General features: G+C 40.6%; 1 protein-coding gene across 4 annotated transcripts in view; it reads left to right on the top strand.

Moving 5' to 3' along the window:
* Positions 1 to 22,715, top strand: part of MARCH1 (membrane associated ring-CH-type finger 1) — a 548,671-nt gene that overhangs the window by 345,560 nt on the left and 180,396 nt on the right. The window lies entirely within an intron of this gene.

The following is a 22,715-nucleotide window of genomic DNA, read 5'->3' as shown; positions in this document are numbered from 1 at the left end:
TTGTTAACTGTCATAGCTCCATTGAGGTTCATGAACTCACTGGAACTATGATAACTTACACAAAGTGAATGTTTCAACCTATCTGACAAGGGTGTGATCCTGCAATTTTTACTTATGCAAGTTACATTTTCATCAGTTGGGCTGTTCAGGTAAGTAAAGACTATGAATGTATATGAAGGTTGCAGAATAACTGCAGCACTAGTAAAAGTGTTTTATGTACTTTGCTCTTTTGTTAAAACTGTGTTGAACTCTTCCTGCCTGCTGGAAAAGTTCTGTTGATTATGATATCAGGTACAATTTAAGTGGGAGAAATGTATACTGTTTGTCTTTGCTCACTTGGAAAAAGAGATCTCTGGTTGTAAATCCAGTTTTTCATGTAAAACGAGCCATGGTTCTTACTGGATATGAATGGCATACTCCATCAACATCAACTCATCTTAGATCATCTTGTTTCCCCCCAGTTTATTTCATGGATAGTAATGGTTGTTTCTTTGTAACAGCTAATGAATTTTAAAATGAACATTTTAGGATTCAAAAGAAACCACTCAGTTCGAGTCATATCACACTGCATGTTAAGTGGGCCTCCTTTGAAATTTAATTCAGTATTTTTCACTTGTTTTGAGTTGGGGTATTTATTATATATAGACTCTTTACTGAGGTGCCTGTTATAGCTTCTGTAATGTGATGATGGAGACGTGCTATTTAAACAAGAACAAATGTTCTGTCAGTTTTTCCACTTGGCTTTTTATTTTCCCCTGTTAGCTTCAGGAATATTTAACATTTTCAGTGTTTTACATGAGGCAGGCATATCAAGTCAAGCATTACTAAAGAGCTGTCAAAAAGAAACATTAGAACAGGAAACTGGAAAGAGAACAGCCCTTCAGTTGTCGAAACAAGGACCTGACATCCAAACAGAAAAATGAATAATTGTTTAAAAAACCAGGTTTCTTTACTGACAAACATGGTAATGTGGAGAAGTACTGGGGGAGGCATGGGGACAAACAGATACACCCATCTATTTAGTAGAGGTTTAAACTATGATGAAAAAGCCTCTGTAGCTTTACTTAATATGGCACAATTCCAGTTTACTACCATACCTATAGGTCAAGTGTCTAACGACATAGCTCTGTCTGTGCTAATATTACAGTCTCTCTCAGGAGCACAATACTTTTCCATATCTAAGGTACATAATTCTCCCATCCTTTCTGTGGGTACTGTCAAAAGTCCTATTACACCTTATTATTCTCAGCAGAGATGAATGGCTCTCCCATTCATGAAACTGGAAGGCTTACACACCTCCAGAAGCTTGTCTTTTCCATCTAAGCAAGGCATGCATGCCCGTCCCATTCTCCAAAAAGATGGGGTTACAGGCAGCCTTATGTTCCTGTCCTACTGAGATCCAGTTCACTCAGAAGAGATACTTTCCAGGGCATCTAACTGCCAGACAATGGCATGAAACTGCCCATCTCACTGGACCACAGAGCCACTACCTCTTACTTGCTGTCCTTCTGATTCATGCAGCTTTCACTTTTGGGTACCCAGCAGTCCATCTTCAACAGGAGGGGATGGAGGATGCTCTCAATTCTGCCTACCCTTGGAGGCTAGGCATCTCTCTTGGGAATCCTAAGTTGGGCCCAGAACCTATGTCTTCACCTGCTGGGCAAGTGTCTTAACAATTAGGCTGTTGGGCAGAAGATGGGCAATAGGACCACCAGGTCACACCAAACATTAGTCCTTCTCTACGGTTATCCTTTGACTAAGAATTCAGAAACTCATTCAGGATTTATGTAGTAGGGTCTTATTATTGTTGTAGCTGTGATAGTCCGGGCAATATGCAAGAAGTGAGATTTATATTGGACAAATTTTATGCTTGAGAGATATGTTAAAGTTAAACTGCCTTTACTGGCTTTAACTAGGTTTGTTAGGTACTTTGGATAATGTCTCTTTGCTCTACAGGTTTACTGCCCCTCTTCTCCTTCTTTAAGTGACTATATTAATTTACAGAATGGAGTTAAACAAAAATCATTGCTTTACCTGGTATTTAGCTTAAGCTATACCTACTTCTTTTCTAGAATGGAGGATGAACAGTTTCCTGAAAACTTCTCTAACATTTCTCCCAACTCTACAGTAGATCCCAAAAAAATATTACCAAACAATTTTTTCTTCTCAGAATATATGTACATTCCCAGATAGAAGTGTGACAACATAGGCATCTAACACCACTTATATGAACAGTCCCAAGTCTAATGACCTAGGTACCTCTCAGGCTAAAACGGAGACACATAAGGGGACACATAAAATGGAGACACATGTAGGCCGTATTCTGGTTGTTTCACAGGGTGCAGTAGGATAATATTTAGTAACTTGGCTGCCTAAAAGAGAGAAATAAAGAAGTTGAATGAAACTATAACAAACCTCATGGGCCAGAAACTTATGAAATTACATATATTTCATATAAATAAGTAAAAGTGTAATTTTAAATCACTGCAATCACATATATATTTTCTGCGGGTATGTTTGTAACCTGACGCCTCCCCAACTTTCTCGTCTCTGTAAATTGAGCATATTGGGAATGTGTAGACAAAACAAAATTTCCTGTTTACATTGACGCAACTGCATTTGTGTTGCATGACCTGGGATTTCCCGCCACTTTAAAGTCCATTTAGCACCATAGACTAACACTACTCATTGACACTGATAGGGCACGTCCAGATGTGTGTGGACATTTGGTTCCCTGGGGACAAGTAACAGCGGCACACCTTGTCTCTGGGGAACACCTGTGCCATGTGCACTTTGGCTCATGGCAAGTTGACCTGGGTGACATAGGGGAGGCTTTGGCCAGCTCTGTGCTGGTCCCAACAGCCTTACCTGGGGTCCTTAGGGCCTCCTGGAGCTGCATCCATAGTGATCCTGCTGGCTGGAGCCTGACCGGCAGCCTCAGCATGGCTCCAAGTAGTCCGGCTCCACTTTTTAGCACCGCACGCTGCTTGAGTGTGTGCTGCTCCATTTTTTTTTCTCCACGTTGTTTGCAGCATGGAGAACTCTGGACTGTGTGGTATGTGGCACTGAAGACATGTTTGCAGCACCACTACTGCATCATCACACTCCTCTGGACGTGCTCATAGTGTCTTTTAAAGTGTTTTCAAAAGTGTTAAGCTATTTATGTGTTATAAAAAATGTTCTAGTATAATTTGACTAGTAATGCACAACTTTCTTTTGGGGTGAAATCCTGGCTCCACTGATATCTGGGGACTGTGACCCAGGGGTCGGAGCCAGCTGGAGTGGGCGCAGACAGAACGAGGTGGAACACCTCGATGTTGACCCGCACGGGACAGCGAGGGATCGTCTGGAGAGCCGTCTGGGGACATCAGAGTGACCTGGGGAGACAGAGCGGACCACAGGTGGGAGTGCAGGGATGACAGGGTGCCGAAGAAGTCCTATCAGGGAGAAGAGGACCCCGGGAAAACCCCAGAAGGGCTGCTGTTGAGGCGGATATTGCCGCCGGACCCGGATGGGTCATTGAGCAGGCAAGAGAACAGATGTTGAAGTGACAGGAGGGAAAAGACAACCCCCCCTTAGAGACCCAGGAAGGGTAGAAGGGAAGCCAGAGGGGCAGGTTGCCCAGTGATTTTGTTAAGGCATTCTTTGGTCACTTTCCCCAGCTATAGGGGTACAGGAGGGGAAGTGGGTCCCTGAGTAGTGAGGCTGAGACGGAGTCCCAGAGGTTTTTGGTCATGTCATTACGTTTTCCCTCGAGGGAGGGGTGACGGCTAGGCAGACTAGGCATATGAAGCTCTAGTCGGGGTGCCCCTGTCACAGAAGGAGGAGGCTGCTAGATGGACATCACTCCACAGGAGGCGTGAGGCCAGGGTGTAGGGGTGGCGGAGCCCCATGAGTAACCGCCAGGTGAGCCACGGCCAACAAGCGCACCCGAAGGACAACCCCGCATACTGAGGTCCAACAAGTCGTGGCAGGAGAGCGCAGGGTTGAAGACTCGGGCAGAAGACGTCGGCTCAGGCGAGAACATGAACCTGTGAGGTGCTTGACACCAATCACTCGAGTGAGAGCTGCCCAAGAGCGACTGTTCGAGGCCCGGGGCTACACCTTTATTCATACTATCAGCCAGGTGACCAGATTGGCTGACAGCAGGGATGGTACACGGTTAAACACCAACATGCTTCTCTATCCTACTGTTTTTATACATTAGAAATGTTTATATCAGCCATGTATCCCTATATATTGCTATTTACTGATGAATTATCTTTATAATTATCTTTTATGCCAACTGTACCCAGTTTTGTTTATGTCAGTTTACATACTTTCCTCACGATCAGTCTTGTTTGGTGTCATGCACCTTTACAATTTATTGATTAATAAACTTATTCATGTACAGCATTCCCTACACATATATTGTTTCAGGTTTGTTCATATCATCCTACGTGCTTTTTATCTACTGTCGTGGTTGGTACTGATTCCATCCATCTCAAGATGTTCTTGAACAGATCCCAAATGTTCTGATTCACTCTTCACAGAACCTCAGGCCCCCATACTTTTTAACTCTTCCTGGCCTGCCTTTTAGCCTACATATGTTCCTTAAGGCTTCAATCTTTTGGTTAATTGCAGTAAAGTAAATAAAGCAAGAATTTTGGAAAGTAAGTTGGTAAGCCATAGGCCTTCTATTTGAAGAATTTCTCTCTACCGTTCCACGGCATTACATCACCTGGGTGGACATGGTTCTCGATCTTCACTATGTGTTCTGGGCTTTGAGGCAGGAAGACCTTGTTGTCATCTTTCATAAATTGTAAGGAATGATCATGTTTTTGAAAGGAGATAAAGTAAATGATAGAAACAGTCTTTCCTAGTATGAAGATATAGGTCAGCAGGTAGATATTTCTATTTGAGTGCAGTGCACTTAAAACCTTTTATTATTTCATCTGTCAGAGACCACTCTGAGATAGTGCTCAGTATAAGTGTTTTTATTCACATACATATGTATGTTTGTGAGAAAGTTTGCAGCTGTATATTATAGAGTAGAAATATCTGTTTTATAGTTAAGACTGGAATTAGCTGTCCTAAACCTTCCTAAAGTTTTCCCTTAAAGGTGAATGATCAAGGGAATATGTTGCATGCTCTATCTTATAATAAACAATTTGTTAACATTCAGTAAGGGCTTTCAGGTTAATGGGTTTTGAAATATATTTTTTCTTCTCTTTTAAAAAAATCTAGACTTTTTCTTATTGTTTAACTAAAAAAGCTTGGCTTGGACATTCAAAATATATGTTGTTGAAGAAGCAATCTGTTTTAATATTTTGAATATACAAGAAGTGGATATGTAGGAAAATTATAAAGCTATAAAATGAAAATTGTAAGACTCCATTCTAAGATAGTCAGGAAAAGATTATCTACAACTTTTATAATAATATAATAGTGGAGAGAAAGAAACTACATACACATATTCAAATAATCTGGGAAAATTCTCCCAGGCTTATTCTCCTGGTAGAAAGATTTATCCAGAGACACCTAAACAGACATTTGAATACTGAGCCCTTGAAAAGCAGAGAGCTTGAAGTGCTAACACTGCACACAAGGGGTCCCTTGTGCATACATCTCAGTGGTTTGCAGGCTTCTTCAGTCTGCCTAGTGACAGATGGCAACAGTGCACAGAACAGCCCTTATTGGCTGACCCAGTCTGCCTGTGTCTCCCTGCAGTGTAATGTGGGGATTGTGAAGGGGGCATGTCCTGTTACCTGCTTGGCTGGAGCAGTAAAGTCCAGTGAGTGACACGTTGGCTTCCCAGTGGGGAGGGAGGGGTAGAAAAGCACCTTGGGGTGCTGGAGGACTGTGCTGTCACTTTTCTCAGAGGAGAACATGTACAGATATTCAGTCTCCCAGGAAAAACTTTCCTGGGAGTGATTTAACTCTTGTTGTTCCCAGGTCATTTTTTTTCTTTTAGAGCAGCCATTTTTGCTCTGAGAAAAAAATCCTAAACACCTATACAGTCATTGTTTCTCTTGGGAGAGCAGTCTGTAGCCAGAGTTAACATGGAAAAATAAAATTAACCAAGTGCTTGTTGGGTAGGAAAAGTATTGTTACAATAGGTTAAATAACCTTAAAACTAAACAAAGCATTTTGTTCTGAGTAGAGCCGAAACAATGTTTGCCTTAGTTTGCCAGTGTTTGCCAATGTTTGCCTTAGTTTGTCAAAAATCTTTTAAAAATCTTTTAAAGTTTGATCTGAATAAATTAAATTGGCAAGAAATCTTTTCCTGTTTGGACCATACCAAAAAATCCAAAATTTACCTAGCTCTAATCCCTTTACAGAATGGAACTTTCAGGGTCCTGGCAGATGTTACATTTGTCACAGACTATTTGTGAGTCTTCCATGAAAAATCATAACATACCAGACATTAAAAGAATTGTTCTGAGACAAAAATGATGCATTTGCCACCAAAAAGGCACCACAACGGAATTGTTGGCTGAAACAACAACTTTGTGGTGCAGAAGTATCCTGTGATAGTTTAACATCTGTCCAATTACACAGAGCACAAAGGATCATAGCCAGGTCCCCCACTATTCCTGAATGCACTACCTGGCAGATAAGAGCATGCACAACAGTACCAATATCTGCCCTAATGGGGGCTGCAGGGTGTTGGGCCAATCTGGACCCATTCTGGGCTTAGAAAGAGGGTCTGGGGGGAAAAAAAAAAGATTGATCAGGCAGTAGAGCAAGTTGAGGGGTAGCATGGTAAGTCCCTGGCTGGACAGCCAGTCAGTACTGTACTCAACACTTGGCTAAACTCAGGAAATCATGGAGAGAGGAGACACCACAGGACACACTGGCATTGGCTCAACAGCTCCCTCAACTTGTGAGTGTTACCAGAGCAAGCTCTTATTGCACCTTTTTTTTCCATTGAGGGAAGTGGGTCCCTGATTGACTGGCACAGAACAATGTGCAACTTTTCCATTCTGTGACAAAATTCTACAGTTCCTGTCATGAAATGAAAATAGCATCTGCCAGTGCCCCCAGACAGCTCTCAGCCAGATACTGCCACTGCATACTGTTGCAGAGAGTTTCTAATCAAAACAATTTTTGATCTAAGATGAGCACTGGCAAAGGAAGCAGGAGGTAATATGCATTTTAAATTCCTTTCTTTAAATTCCTTTCTTTCACTAATTGAGCTTTATAATTCTTTTCACAATTTTGTTCATTAATTAGGGTTTATATTCTGTTCACAAGCTGGAAATAGAAACCAGGTTGCTATCTGAAAGGCACATGTCTGTGCTGCTAAGTCACATTGCCTCAGAAGTGCTACTTTTTCTAAAAAATGAGACTACTTATGCATATTTAGCTTACTACTTCAGTGTGTTCCACTTGCTTCTCTAGTTACTGGTCCACAGAAGATAAGCCATCTACCAAATAGTAGAGAATGGTGCTGAAGTTTTAGGGTAGGAACAGACATTCAAACAGCCTGAGCTGTCAATCAAAGATTGATTCAGTCTTTGCAGGCTAGTCTAACCTGGCTAAGCTAAATCAGTTTTGTAACTGGAGAGACATCCCAGTAATGGAGGCACATGCCTGCAGTGGCTCAGGGAGAAGCCAGGGGGTGCTAGAGCAGCCCTTCCTTCCTTCCACAGCATGGAGCTGGGGGGGCGGGCATGGCATGGCCAGGCTTGGCAGGACACTGTGATTGGCCCAGCAGGGAATTGATAACAGTGTTTATCACCCAATTAAGAAAAGAACAGAGGGACATTACCAGCTACTTTTTTACTCTAGCTGTTGATTCAGCAGGGACCATAGCGAGCATGTGGTCTCCTAACTAATACACAGACACCTCCTCAGAAAGGCAGAAGGGAGGGGGGAATTTTTGCTTAGCAGGGAGTGGTGAGGGAGGAGGGGCCAGCCCTGCTGTGGAGCAGAGAGCCCAGCCCAGAGAGCATGCTGGGATGCTGGTGGGGTCTGGTTTATCTGAAAGCAGCAAGGGGTCTGGGACAGACATTGCATAAACCAGTTTGACCCAAATCAGCTAAGTCTGGTGCTATATTCAGCCAGGTTTATCTCAAACTCATCTATGTGCACTGAACATCTGTTACAGGTTTAAACTTGTTTCTGATCACTTAAACCACTTACATGTAATGTCTGTGCCTAGCCTTAGGATTCAAATCCTTCTGGGGAAGGACAGGGCTGTTACAGTTGTGCATAATAGAATTATCAGCCCAAGAGTAGGTGCCATATTCTTGTCTTCTGGATTCTGGGTGCCTTTAGCAGCTCATGTCACCCCATATAAATTAGGGATCAGTTAATGTGAAAAAGAAGCTTTTAGCAGAGCAGTTTTAGCATCAGTTAATTCAGCTTTTAGCAAACCTATAAATAGGACTGCCTTTGAGGATGCTAGTAAATACACCTGTTGAACATCCATTGTATGGAAGCACCACACTGCACCGTGGAATGGGAGACCAGTGGAGGATAAGGGCACCAATAAATCAATCCAACATCAGGATCAGGGACTGACATCAATCAGTGAGTTAAACAGGAATAAAATTGTGAGTTATTCTGAAAAAATATATTAAAAAGGCTTGTTGTAATTAAACAGATCACATAAAATCTTATGGTTGGTGAACCATTAAACTAAAACTATGTTTATGCAATATTTTGGTAATTCAATAAGAAAAAAATACTTTTTCCTCAGTCACTGGAGCCAGCTAGCCGGAGTAATCCATCCACTGTCAGTTTAGTAGTTATTACATGGTCACAAAATCTATGTTTTTATATGCTTTTTAAATAAGTATCCTTGCTTTTATATGGAGATCCTAACAACTGGGAAGACTCCTCTTTCCCATTTTGGAACTTCTGTTATGAGCAGTTTGTGGAAGAGCTCACAAAGTTGCTGCCAGTATAGTAATTATTTTGAAACTAGAGGAAGGATTTCAGATTTAGAAAACTAATATTTTAAATAAAGAAAAAGTAATTTGAGGGAAGTGGCAGAGCATGATAACAAATTCAAGTTAAGCTTTTTCTTCTTTAATTAATCCCACTGTAAAACTAGAAGGCAGAATTGTGCAAGTTAAAAATATGTCAGTCCATCTTCAGATTCATTGAATTGGCTATAATTGTACTTTTATTTAACTAGTTCATGCAGGGCAACATTTATTTACATGCCCAAACACTCAAAAGCTACAGTAAAGGTTGCATATGAAGTCCTGAATCTGTACTCTTATGCATGTGCATGATGATTTATGCTATAATGACAGGATTGCATAGAATTTCTAAAAAAATACAGTATCTTATTATACAATTTCTGTTTACAACCTTATATAAGTGTTAATTTTCATACTTAAATGTATTTGATTATCATAATGGTTCTTTATTAGGTGTTTAGGACTGGACAGAACATCTTTGGCTGTTGAGTCCATTTCCCCCTATCAGAAGCAACCATCTCATATATTATGTCTCAAAACCAGTTGGGTTGTTTGTCATTGCATTAGCAGAGCACAGGCAATATACTCATTGCCTCTGCTTATTCCTTTCTGTGGCAAGTTTAGGGTGCTCCTGAAGTATATGATTTTACACCTTCTGATTGTGTCTGAGGATGTGAAGTGATAAGGTGTGGGACTCGTTAGTTAAATGGTTGCCATACAAACTAGGGACTGGACTTAATGACCTAGGAGGTCCCTGCTCTTACTAGAATTTTATTCCTCTTTAATTTAATCTTTCTTGTAAATTGCAGACTAAATTTATATGTATCCCAATTGTTTTTTGATGTTATCATTTAGCTGAGTAGTCCTTTTCACTCTGTCATGTTAAGAGAATCATCATTTCACCTCTCTACCTTCATTTTTCTAGGTTAAACAACAAGCAATAATAGTCTTCTCAAAATAATTTTTGATCATCCTTCTTTGCACCTTTCCATGCATATGTTCTAATTAGAATTCTTCATCCTTGTACTCGGTAGTCTAAACGAACGCTCGTTATTATCTTGCACAATGGGACTGACGCTTCTCTATTTCTAATGAAATTATCCTGTCTGGTACATTTTAAAAGTTTAATCCCGCTATATCTTAGAAACTCATTTGTTTTTTATCACAGAAATGAAAGGTAGTTAGATGTGTTATTCTGAAGTCTGGCAGATGGCAGAGCAGGGACAAACCTAATCAGAGATGCGTTAGCTTAGTGAACCCAAGCCCACTTAATCAGATATTAATACAACTAGCAAACTGCCCATCAAGAATGACCAGGGCAGGGGGAAGAAACACTGCCTCCCAGGAGCAGGGTGGGGGGAAGCTTGCACATGGTAGTGGTCACTGCCACGCACTGCCCCGCGCTGCTGCCGCTACATGTCCAATCATGTGCCATGCCTCTCCCGCTCTGCATCTAGCTCCATGCCATCCCCCTTCCCCCATTCTGCATCTGCCTGGCCCACCCTGCTGAAGCCATTTCCCACCTGTCGTTCCTGACACAGTACTGGCTAGAGCCATGCCCCACCCGGAGCCATGCCCCCTAAGTGCATTACGGACAGATAGATGGACACAGAAACAGACAAACAGACAGATGGATTAAGCCTAGATGGATGATGAATTAGGGAAAAAATTGTGTCTCTGATTCAGTTTGTTCATAAGGTACATCTCTACCCTGCTTTTCACAGCAGTATCACATCAGTTGCTAATTGTTGCTAAGAGTTGCACTGTGAGTGACTAACACACTCAGGTCTGTCATCTTTTCTGATTTTTCTGACTGATGAGCTCCTTGCATTTTCATGTATCTGAGCTGAAAAAAATGAGAAATCCAAATATATTTTGGTTGGTTCTGAACATCGCGTATCTTTCTCCACTCATGATCTTTATTTAACTATGTCTCTGTCCTACCATATTAGCTATTCTTAGCTGCATTAGGAATTCTAGTTCCTTCCTTTTGTTGCTCAGGATCATTTGTATGCAAACATCTCAGTTGTCTTTCTCTGGTATCACACAATTTCCCTAGCTGGATTATGTCCTAGAGCTTGAGTCTTTTTAATTGGAAAAACTTGAGTCTTTGGCTAGATACACCCAGTCAAAAGGCCCAAGGCTGAATTGATTCAGTTTTTGCAGGTTAGTCTAAACTGCACAGATTAAATTGAAACACAAGTGAACAGACACTTAGCTTTGATTCAGGAAATGCGGCCACAGGCCTGCAGTGACTTAGGCTAGAAGCCAAGGGTGCTATAGCATGGCTGTCTGGCTGTTTGTTCACTTCCTCCTCTTCCTGTTGACACCAAGTTCTCTGGGATTTGCAGTGCAGAATTACAGCAGCAGGACTCTGCAGGGTTGCCCATCTTCCTCTTTCCAGGTGCCTTTGGGATTTGTAGTCCACAGTTGCAGCCAGCAGTAAATTTGAGCAAGGGAAGAGGTGTTTAACCCCCTCCCTGGCCCCAGATCCGAGCTGGGGTTTGCCTGGGGGGATGGGCATTCCCCCTGCCCCCGTAGACTGGGCTGCATCCCCACCTGGGCTTGCCCCCCTATACCCTTGTCAGTCAGCCCTCACTTCTCCAGCTATGGAGCAGAGGGGTGGGGCCAGCCCTTCCCTCTGGAGCAGATAGCACAGCCTAGCCGAGGGCTGGAAAGCATGCTGGGATGCTGGGAGACTGTGATTTAACTTGAACCAGGAAAAAGTGTGAGAAAAAATTTCATAAACTGGTTTGACCCAACTCAGTTAAGTATGATACTACATTCAACCAGGCTTATCTTAAACCAGTGTCAGCCATTTTGAAACTGGTTTATGTGCATGGAACCTCTGTTCTGTTACAGGTTTAAACCAGTTTCTGATCACTTAAACTGGTTTATGTGTAACTTTTGTCCATAGCCTCTGAGACCAAACTTTAGATGATGAACTTCAGTTAGATGGCTGTCATCTTTCATCCATTACAGCAGGCTCCCAACAGGATACTTTGCAGTCTCAGGTCTATATCTTGTATCCTCACTCCTGGCAGATAGGGCAGTTCTCTGGTTCTGCTCTAACGGCAGACCTGTCTATCATTTTTAGTAATCTAGAAATCCTGTTCCTTCCTGGTGTTACTATGAATCTCAGGTTCCCTAACATCTTCCTTTGTCTGTAGATAATTTTGTCTTCTCTCTCTCTCTCCCCTCTGTATTTCAGCATTAATTTTCCTTGAGATCCTGTCAGTGGCTATCAATGGATGACCTTCATCATCCATTCTTGTCTTTATTTTTGCTACCCCATCTTTTCCATGTTTCTCCTTCTCATTCTTCTGTGAAAAAAACCCCAAAATTTCTAAAATGTAATTATCTTCTATTTAGTTTATTCCTTCTCATTGTCCTTCTAGTTACAGCCATTCATCAATCCCGGCTAGTCCAGTAGTCTGCTCTCCAGGTCCTTCTGTTCACTGGGTATCATCATAGCTGTAATGGTCTGTGCAGGATACTCTTCCTTCCATCGTATCTGTCTGAACCCCATCATAGCCTTTAGCTGCATTAAGTTTCAGAAGTGCCCCAATGACTTACAAGGCCAAGACTCCCTTTTCAAAAGTGATTTAAGCATTTAGGCATTGGTGGGAATTAGGCTTCTAAATCACACAAGTGGTCTGGAATTTTTTGCTCTTTGATAGCAAGGACTGCAGAGGGACCAAAGAAGTGCCATGCAGTTAGTTGCTTCAGTAATGCCTTCACCTACCTACACACGTATACTTATTTTTGTTGGGTGGCAATGTCACCCTTGATGGAGAATGTTAGTTGAGGCACTTAGAAGCATAATGTATGGAGTACTTTTTTTGTCAGAGTTTTCAGATTAGTCAAAATCTAAATGTTCTGAAAGAGCATTTAAATTCTGATGAAACTGTCAGAAACTAGGCATGTTTCCATTGTAAAAATACTTGGTTTCCTGCCAGTTCACCTGCCTGCCTTCTTGGAAGCTTGTCTCATAAGCTGACAAGAAGTTGGGAGCCTGGAAACTGACAGTTTCATCTCCAAAGTTTCCAAGCTCATCGCTCTTCAGCAGCTTGGGCTTTTTGGAATTTGTAAGGCTTCCATCTCCTTGGCAGTCAACTTAGGCTGTGCAGCTTTGGAGCTTCTAGGCTCCCCAGCTCACAGTAGTTCCATTTTATGGAGTATTGGAAATTTTTGGTTTAATTCCAGTAATTATGTACCTCAGTGTAGTGTAAAGGATGCTTTGGGATAATTTTTAAAAATTGTAAGTAATGAGACGTGTATGTTTGACATTCTTACTTATGTCTTATTCATGTTGTCTATTTATGTACTCCTTTTGTAAATGTTCATAAATGAAGGTAGTCCAGTTTATTGAATAGGGATACTTAGATTACTAAAGTTACAAGTCCGTGTAAGAATTTGCAGAACTATGGCTGAAAGAGGTACAGAGTCTTCCTACGTATATGTTCAGGGTATCTGGGGCAGTTATAGTGCACAGAGACAGTGGCAACTTCTGACTGCTAATGCGACCCCCCAGTCCAATTGTGTGGCTGAGCTATCAGCTGCTATTTCTTAATCTTCACCACCACCACTAAATCAGCACCAGGGGCTACTGCCCTAGTTGCCCTGCCTTAGTTCTGCTACTAGTTTAGTGCCTAGTATTAGTTGGGGTCCTGACTGAGGTCTTTAAACACTAGCATAATAAAAATACTCAACAATGATTGATGATACGTTCTCTCTATTGGAGGTATGTACTGTAATTTTGGACTTATTGAAGCACTTCCACACATTTTCATGTCCCATTGATTGCAATGGAACATAAGCAAGTACTTAATCCTGAAGTGAAGCTTAATTAGATATTTATTATACATTTGTTTCAACTAGCAAAATAGTCTTCCATATATAGATATATATTAAATTCAGAGGATGAGTCAGCTGAATGTGTATATCTGTACAGGAGAGCCTTTCTTAGATGAAACCAGAGATACCATGCAGTCTGTGTCCATCTCCTAAAAGCATAAGTGAGGGAAAATATCCATATTTGTTAGCTGAAGGTTCAGATAAGTGGTGTTTAAAATAGAGATGAAGATCACAGCTCCCCATGTAATAATACACAAATGCACTGGTGGAATGTACCTTCACTACAGAGGAGTTTCTTTCAATTAATTTAGACTAGCAAACATACAGTTAGCTCCATCTGTTTTTGTGTGACTATACTCTGCTAGCTAGTTGACAGTATTGGCTAGTGCAGTAATTATTTAGCTATAGATGAACTCTAAAATTTAATTTCAGAATAAAAAAATCTTTTAATCTGAGCTAGAAATAAATGACCACCTGATTTTAATCAGGGATGCTATAACAACTTACTGAATTTCCAGAGGAATGGACTTGTTTTAAGACACTCTAGAAGAGCAAGACTATTTTCCTTAACTCTTTTTTTCTTTCTTGTATGACAGCATCAAACTGAGTCTGCTTTGTTGCAAGTAAATTTTGTACCTTAAAAACCAAATGCTAATGCTCAGTTGCAACAAAGATGAAGGATGCATAATTACCTGAAAAGATAGATAGGTTTAGTGTCATGTTAATTATTTTCTCATTTGCATAACTAACTGGTGAGTGTAATTAGGTTAATTAGGCTGCAGAACAATCTTGTGATTCTACTGTATCAGATTTGCAAAATTCCAGATAGAAAATCCCACTTGGAATCCAGTGTGGGCAGCATGCTGATACTACACAGAAACGTTAGTGCATATACAGGATATGCCACATTTATCCCAGGGAAATAAAATTGAATTTAACAATTCAGTAATTCTCCAAGGATAGGAAAACAAATACATTTCATACCCTACACTTTCCAGCTTGTCAACTTCCACACACAACTTGCCATTCACTTTGAATCGCATTTTCCCTACTGTAATGTACCAGCAAATAAACGGCCATTTTTTTTATTTACAAAGACTGAATGATTATACCAATGGAAGTCTAAAAACACTAGCATTATTCAACAAATAAAATATATTATGCACTGTTTATCACATCTTACAATCTCTAGGTATGGAAAAAATGAAGATACATTATGGTATGACATACTGTAAATATAATTGTGCAGTTTGGAAACCTTGGAAGGGAATTACTCTACATTGCTATGGTTCAGCTCCCTTACTGGTTGTTTCTCTATCAGGTAGCTTTTAGAATAATAGGTGAAGCATAGTCAAAGTCATTGAAATAATATGTTCCATTCATTGTGTTTATTCTGAATCCCTCATGTTATCCGGAATTATTGGTTTGCATCCCAGCAGGATTGATTTGCCCTTCATTTTTCCAAGGCTGATAAATTGAGTTTCTGGTGAGTTACTGTTGGGGGGGGGGTGAATTTTTTGAGACCTTAAAATGACATTTCTATCTGTTCTTCAGAGAAATTAAGGAACCTTTCACAACATTTCAGTAAAAAGTTGGAGTTTGCTCTGGTACTCTTGGGCAATTTTTTCTTTTTGATCTGTTGCATAGTGCTCTTTGTGTCCATTCACCTGCCTTTTTTCTTCTTTTTTTTTGGTTTGAATACAATTTGAATCATTTGGGATTGCAAACTGTATAAATGAAGGGGAATTCTTTTTCTTCATGTACAGCACTTTACCAAAGTTTACATTCTTTATTTCATTGTAAAGTCTCTTACCCCTTAAGTCATGAAGTATAGAAACTTTGGCTTTGGATAAAGGGGGTTGTGGTGAATGTGAATCATGATGCAGTGTAGCTTTCCTCATAAGATGATTTTTATGTGTTTAGCTATAGAAGCTAACTTTCAGGTAAGATAATTCCTTCATACACATTTGTTACATTAAGAAATATATAACATTCCCAAGCTATGTACCATTTTACCCAATTTCACTTCATTCATGAAAAGGATAAAATGTCCTCCATTTGTAAAAGATTGTACAGCACAGCAAAGAATGCTGTATCTGTATCTTAATGGAAACAACAGTACCCAGAAGGATTATTGGTGTCAGTTTCTCAGTTATAATATTGGGACAGTAAAACAAAGTATTCCCAAGTGATTTTTCCAGGCCCTGCATTTTACAAAGGACTGCTGATATTATTGTACCATGTTGTATACTTTTACTAAGCCAGTCTTCTTACTGAGTGAGCTAGTATCAAACAGAGACGGCTCTTCCAGGTTGGCTATCATGTTTTACTCATACTGAAAAAACTGATGAAAGAATTAGTGAAATTTTGTTCAGCTTTACAACCTGCTTGATAGACTTGCATGTTCAGGGCATAAATACATATTTGAAACATATTTTAAAGTCCTCTGAATTTCAAGGAAATATGTTTAGCAGGGAGAGTGACTATAGAAGAACATGCGTCTAACTTCCAAATGCTAGCTTGGGTAGACCATGTTTGGCCCTTTCTTCATTTCCAGTCCCAGTGTTACACTTTTTACATTGAATATTTGGAGACTGACTGACTGCTTCTTACAAGAAAACCTATATTCACTCGTATACATTGGGTGTTTATAAATGTATATGTATAAATAAGCACAAACAAAAGTGTGTTATTTATTTTCTACTCATTTTTCTTTAGTCTCTCATTTAAAATGTAACAGCCACTTTATGTAATCAGACAACTGGCATCTGTGGCATGAATGTTATTTTAAATATAGGATCACACTGGTTACTTTAAAAAAAAAAAAAAAAGGCTAACCCATCTCAGCAGAGCTTAAACATTCCCATCCTGACCCTTCACAACATTTGAAGCTAAAATTAATTTTAACAGTTTTTAATTTTGTCCATAAAATTCTTGGATTCATTTGAAAGCTGGGTATTTGGAAGTGCACACAACTCTAGATTATATAGTGTAGATTTATATGTGCTAAAACAAAGAGGGGGTTACTAGATGAGAATCTACTTGCTATCTGTGAAGATGAGTTTTAGTAAATTAGGAAACCAGACAGGGCCAAGTAATTAACCTGTCTGCCTGAAAAGGTGAAAGGGGTTATTTTCATTTTAGCTCAGTGAAGCCTTCTGTTCCATTGTACACACAGTTAATTTAAACACATACATTGTCATCCAAGCTTTCCCATTACAAAGAGCAATAAAGAAGCAATTTGAATTCACAGTTTACTACTGCCAAAAGTAATACCAACAGGGAAATGCAAAGGGACAGCATTCAAGGAAAGGGCAGAGGTATAAAATACCTCATGTAATCCAAAATGTTTCAGTTTAAACCAGACACTTCTGAGGTTATTCTTTCCTTAACTGATCCCGTTGCCCTTACAGATGCTGGAGATTGAGATACACGATAGATATTGAATAACTTTCCCAGTATTGCCCAGGAAATCTGTGGCAGATTCAGGAACTGCCCCCAGTTCTCCTGCAGTTCAGTGCCAATCTTTCTAGTAATTGAGTACCTGGAACTGAACAAATATGCTAGCAGAATTTGCACTGGAACTAGAGTTATTTCTTCCCTTCTCCAACCAGGAAGAAGTACTTTAGATACATATCCCAAAATATTTTATACTTTTTTTGCAGCCACATTGCATTGCATACTCATTCCTATTTTTAACTAACTTATTTCTGTTGTGATAATGTTCAAAAGTTCCATCAGGGTCATGTTTCCACCACTGTGAGATGCAGGGGAAGTGAAAACAACCAAAGGACATTAGTCTGGTTATACAATTCCCTTTGAAAGCTGCCACTGACTTTACAAGAGTCAGCTGATAACAAGAACCTGTCGGCTTCCTATCACAGGTTTCCTGTGGGTAGTTCAGATAAAAGAAGGTCTGTTAAGACCATTGCTCTCCTCATCTTCCTAAATCCTCTACTGTCCATAATCTCACAAAAAAAAATTGTTGTTGATTTCTTTGAATATTTTATAGAATGGGATCCAGACAGACTGGAGATTTCTGTAAGCCTTAGGCCAGAGTCTCTTCTCCACTGGGCCAAGAAAACTGGAGTTACTACTCCACTCAGCAACCTTGGGCTGTTCTCCCTAAAAGGTCATCCACAAGGTGGAGTAGCTGAAATGGGGCAGGGGATTATATAAATTAGCTAAACTAGTTGTACAGCATCTGGCGACTCCACACACCAGAGAAACCCCTAGGCACAGCTGCATATTTATAACCTCTTTGCACTGCTGGAGTAACAGGCATGCAAAAAGCCCAAGGCAAAAGAGCTCTAATTATCATGCTTTACTCAAAGCATCCTAGATTAGGTCAGGAGTGAAAAGAACAGGCCAGTGGGAGGGCTTGAAGCCTGTCTCTACTGGCTAAGGCCAGCAGGCTAGGAGTTTTCTCACATGCCTCCCAGGAGGCTGCTGGAGAACGCTAAGCCTAGCTGAGCTGCCAGGCAACATGGATTGGCTAGTGCGACCCCTCTCCCCAGCCCCATCCTCCCACCAGCTGGCTGCTGGGAAGAGAAGGAGGGGACCAGAACCCCCTGCTGTGCCTTGCTAGGGCTGGGCCTGCATAGCAGGGGGCTGCATTCCCTCTCCTGCCCATCCTCAGTTCCTGGTGCAGAAAAAAGCCAGGTGGGGAAGGGGAGGGTTGGGACAACACCTATGCTGGCCCCAGCAGCCTTATCTGGGGTCCTGGGGACCTCCAAGGGCAGCAGCAGCGCTGAGCTGGCCGCATAGAGCCTGGCTAGCAGTGTGTGGCTCTGACTGGCCAGGCTTCCTTTCTGGAGGCACATGCCGCTTCTGTGTACGTCATGCTACACAATGCAACTTTGTTCAGCAGCGGTTTGGTTTTTGTGGGGTTTTTTTGATGCCAGAATCTCCCAGTGTCAAAAAAACAATGCGCGCTACAAATTAGCACGGTGAACAGGTAGGTGCATGTGCACCGCATGCAGTTTGCACTGCCTCAAACTGCTTTGAGGCACCACAAACCACATGTGCACACTCATCGGGATGTGTCCCTTGTGCTAAGAACCACATCATCACCTGTGCTTGTGCAATTTCCAGCACAATGGCACTCAATCCTGACTGTAGCCACTAGGTTTCCTTGTATTACAAATTGTGCCAAATCACAAACTGTTAGACTCTGTCATTGTTTCCTAAAAGAGATGGTGGAACCCCCATTACACAACTCTTAAAATTAATTGGTCCAAACATCCTAAATGAAAAAATCCTGCACTAGATTTTTTATTAGTTTTATTGACAATCTTTGGCTTGTATTGTCTGTTTTCTTTCTCATCTGATGATGGAAGCATAGAACTACCATTTATACCAGTCATTTTTGTCTTCAAAATGCAGCTTTTAAAAAGAATTGATACAGTTTGTTGTTGATCAGTTTGCTTATGATTCTGCCAAGTGTTTAACTATTGGGTCAACAAGTGTGTTTTTGCTTATACTAAAATACTGGGAAGACATTTTAAGATGCATCTTTCTTTCCTCCTTCACTTCTCAGTTTTTGAAATCTTCCCCCTTGTTCATCCCACACCCTTTAGTGTTATGCAGTTTAATTTGGCTTTGAAAGTGGTCTAGAATTTAAATGCTGTAATGACCATTTCTTATAGGGTAGTTTAAACAGTATTTATATTCTGGCTTTTGTTTTACTCAAAGTTGGGATTACCCTAACCATAATCTTGGTTTACCATTTTTATATCTAAATGTTAAACTTGGGAACTTTTCTCATTGTACTGTATAAGAGGTGAGTAAGGAGGTTTAGCAAGGTTCAGTTGTGTTGTAGAGTAAGAACAGGACTATATGAAACAATTTATAACCATGACCTTTAGAAGGAGGAAGAGGGGGAAAAAAGACAATGCATGCTGGATTTAATGAGCTAAAACTAATGTGTTTTCATTTTAAAAAACACTTTATCTTCCATGATAGCTTAATAAAATATTTTTCTTTCTGTTTAGATGAAGCAAAGTACATCACACTAGAAGATGCTAAGCACATGTGTGGCATGTATCTTGTTGGCATAGTAGTTTGCCACTTTTCATGCAGTTGAGCTATGTAGACACGATGGTGTTCTGATATCCCAGAGTGCCATACATACTTTGAGTAATTATTGCTAAATTACTATACCTAACTACAATTTAGTTTGGAAATTATACACTTGCTGCCTTTCATGAGAAGAGCTTAGATGTTTCCCTTCACAACCATTGTACAACTGCAGGCTTTGTTTTTCTTTGTCATCTGCTCAGAGTAAAGTCTTCAGGTGCTTCGGTCAAGGATCAGGTGAAAGTAAGAGATCAGGCAACAGCAGAATGTGCACGTTTTGCATAGAAGATATTAATCCAAGCTTGTCACGTGCCTAGAAGGTAAAACTACCTAGAAGCAAGGTTATGCATTATTTCACTGTGGGTCTGTATGGAGAAGAAACAGGCTGGTGGAAATGAGCAGAGCAGAACAGGCTGGGTGGAAACGGTGGTAAGATGGTCTGTGCAGGTACATTCCCTCAGGCCAGGACGATATACTGAGAGTCTGCCTAGGTTGGAAGGGATGATTTTAGCCACTAAAATTTAGGAGTACAACTTGGCAAACTTAACTAATTTAAACTAATATTCAGAAAACAATATTTCCTGAAACTGAAATAATTGGATTTTGGTTTTATTATGAAAACCTGAGTTTACTTAATCATGTTTGACATTTGTTTTCTCTGGGTGATATTATTTCAAAATGTGCTAATTGCTTCTTATAATCTCTATAATCTATAAATATTAATGCTCATGCAATGTTAATAACAGCTGATAAAAACAAAATGCAGAAAAATGAGCAATTCAATTAATCAATTTAAATTGATTTCATGACTACATAGATAATTACTAAATTGTCAAAACACCAATAATGGTTCCTGTTGAACTATAGTATGTGATAGATTGAATATTTTATGTAGACTAAATAAGATTATGTGATTTCTTTACCAAAATGTTTAAGGCCATTTCATTTGAAGTCAGGGAAATAATACAATTAAAGAGACCCTTCAATTTAAGGGAAAATTAAAGGGCCGAGATGATTGATATGTGCAAAATTTGACCAACATTTTAAATTATTTTCTGACCCTTTTTTCTTGTTAATTACATGCAATAATTAATTTATGTTTATTTTTTCAGAACAAATTAAAATAAAGATAAAATTAATTACTGCAGGCCAGAATGTTTCTGCATTCCTGTAACAAAAAATGGGTGTCCATGTTGAACAGATTAAACTGGATTCTATTTTCAAGCTTTCAGGTGGTTATTATATCTTTGGATATTAAAGTTTATTAAAAATATTGAAAATCTTTCAGTACTCTCCTTTTAAGGACTGAGAAGTTTATATTTAATTCATCAGCCTCATACTCTCTAGTCTGTAGTGTTTCCTTCTTTAAAATCATTATATGTCACAGAGACGGTCTCAAAGAACTTCCCTGGACCCCAGGGGAGTAATCTTGTACCCATTGATCAGCCCCACATTTTATTTTACCCTCTAAGGTGATATTTCAAAGTGCCTTGCTTACAGTTCAGATGTAATTACTAACATCTGGTCCTACTGATTTCAACACATCTCTTCTTCTTGGCTTTGCAGTAGCATCATTCAAGTTCCAGGCATTCTGTTTAGAACTTGACTTTTATTGTTCATTTAGTAGAGATGAGACAAACCTGAAAGCAGTTTGGTGTGTCTGAAAAAAGAAGGTGCCTGGCAGCTGTCTACAGATGAGAACACCTGGTGATGGTACTGAGAAAACTTCATACCGATACTGTATTAAAATTACAGAGAAACTTATAGGGATGCCAAGGGTGCAGTAGAAGGTTTATAGTTTCATTGAAATTATTATTTTTTTATTTTTGTCAAAATCTATTCTTTTTTTCCCCCTCATATACACTTGACTCCGGATTAATTATTAAGATAACAGAATCCCAAGTGCTTGCCTCTGAGCCATGTCCTCTCACAGTACATTAATAATGTTGTAATATATAGGTGCTTTTCTGACATACCACATGCAGATATCCCCACTGTGATTTCATTTAATAGTTATGACTTACGCAGAATTTTTTTGGCTGCTATTTGTACAAACTAACACAATTAAGCATTTCCATATCTTCACATTCTGGATATTTAAATATAAATAGGCATGTAGAGCATTTCGGTATTGTGTCAAAGTAGCTGTAACCTGCAATAGAATAATTATATATATATATTAGGGGTGCATCAATAGAGATTTTATAGGCCGATACCTATGGCTGATTTTTAATCAGCCATATCACCCGATACTGATCTGATTCTGATATGCAGCCCTGCAGAATGGAGAGCAGCGTCCGGCTGGTAAGTCTGTTGTGGGGGGAGTGGGGAAGGAAGAGATGTGGGGGGGCCCGTTGAGGACCCAGCGGTGAGGGAGGGAGTGGGGCTGGGGCAGGTGCTGCCCAGGCAGGACGGGGCATAGGACAGAGCCACAGCTCATCCAGGGGATGTGGGGATGGAGGCAGGGTGGCTCCTGCTGCTGCATACACCCCAGGAGGGCATGGGGGGTGTGCTCCCATGGGGAAGCACTGGGCTCTTCCCAGCAGGGGCTGGGCTGGGCTGGGCTGGGCTGGGCTGTACTTGGGGAGGGTGTCGGTGGCACTGGGAAGGGAGTTTGGGGGGGCTACATTGAATTTTGGGGTGGCTGCAGCCCCCCCCAACCTTCCTCCAAGCACTGACACCACCCACCCTGAACACAGCGCGGCCCAGCCCCCACTCTGGGAAGGGTTTGGCACAGCCTTGGACCCAACCCACAGTGGCAGCCTACCCTGTCCCATAGAGATCCAAGGGCACAGGCCCCCCATGTCCTCCCCGGGTGCTTGCATCAGCAGGAGCTCTCTCTCTCTCTCTCTCTCTCTCTCTCTC

This window comes from Gavialis gangeticus, unplaced genomic scaffold, assembly GCF_001723915.1.
Source record: "Gavialis gangeticus isolate Ggan-Ray unplaced genomic scaffold, GavGan_comp1, whole genome shotgun sequence".
Lineage (NCBI taxonomy): Eukaryota > Metazoa > Chordata > Crocodylia > Gavialidae > Gavialis > Gavialis gangeticus.
Note: the sequence above shows the minus strand (reverse complement) of the source record. Positions and strands in the feature narration are given on the sequence as shown.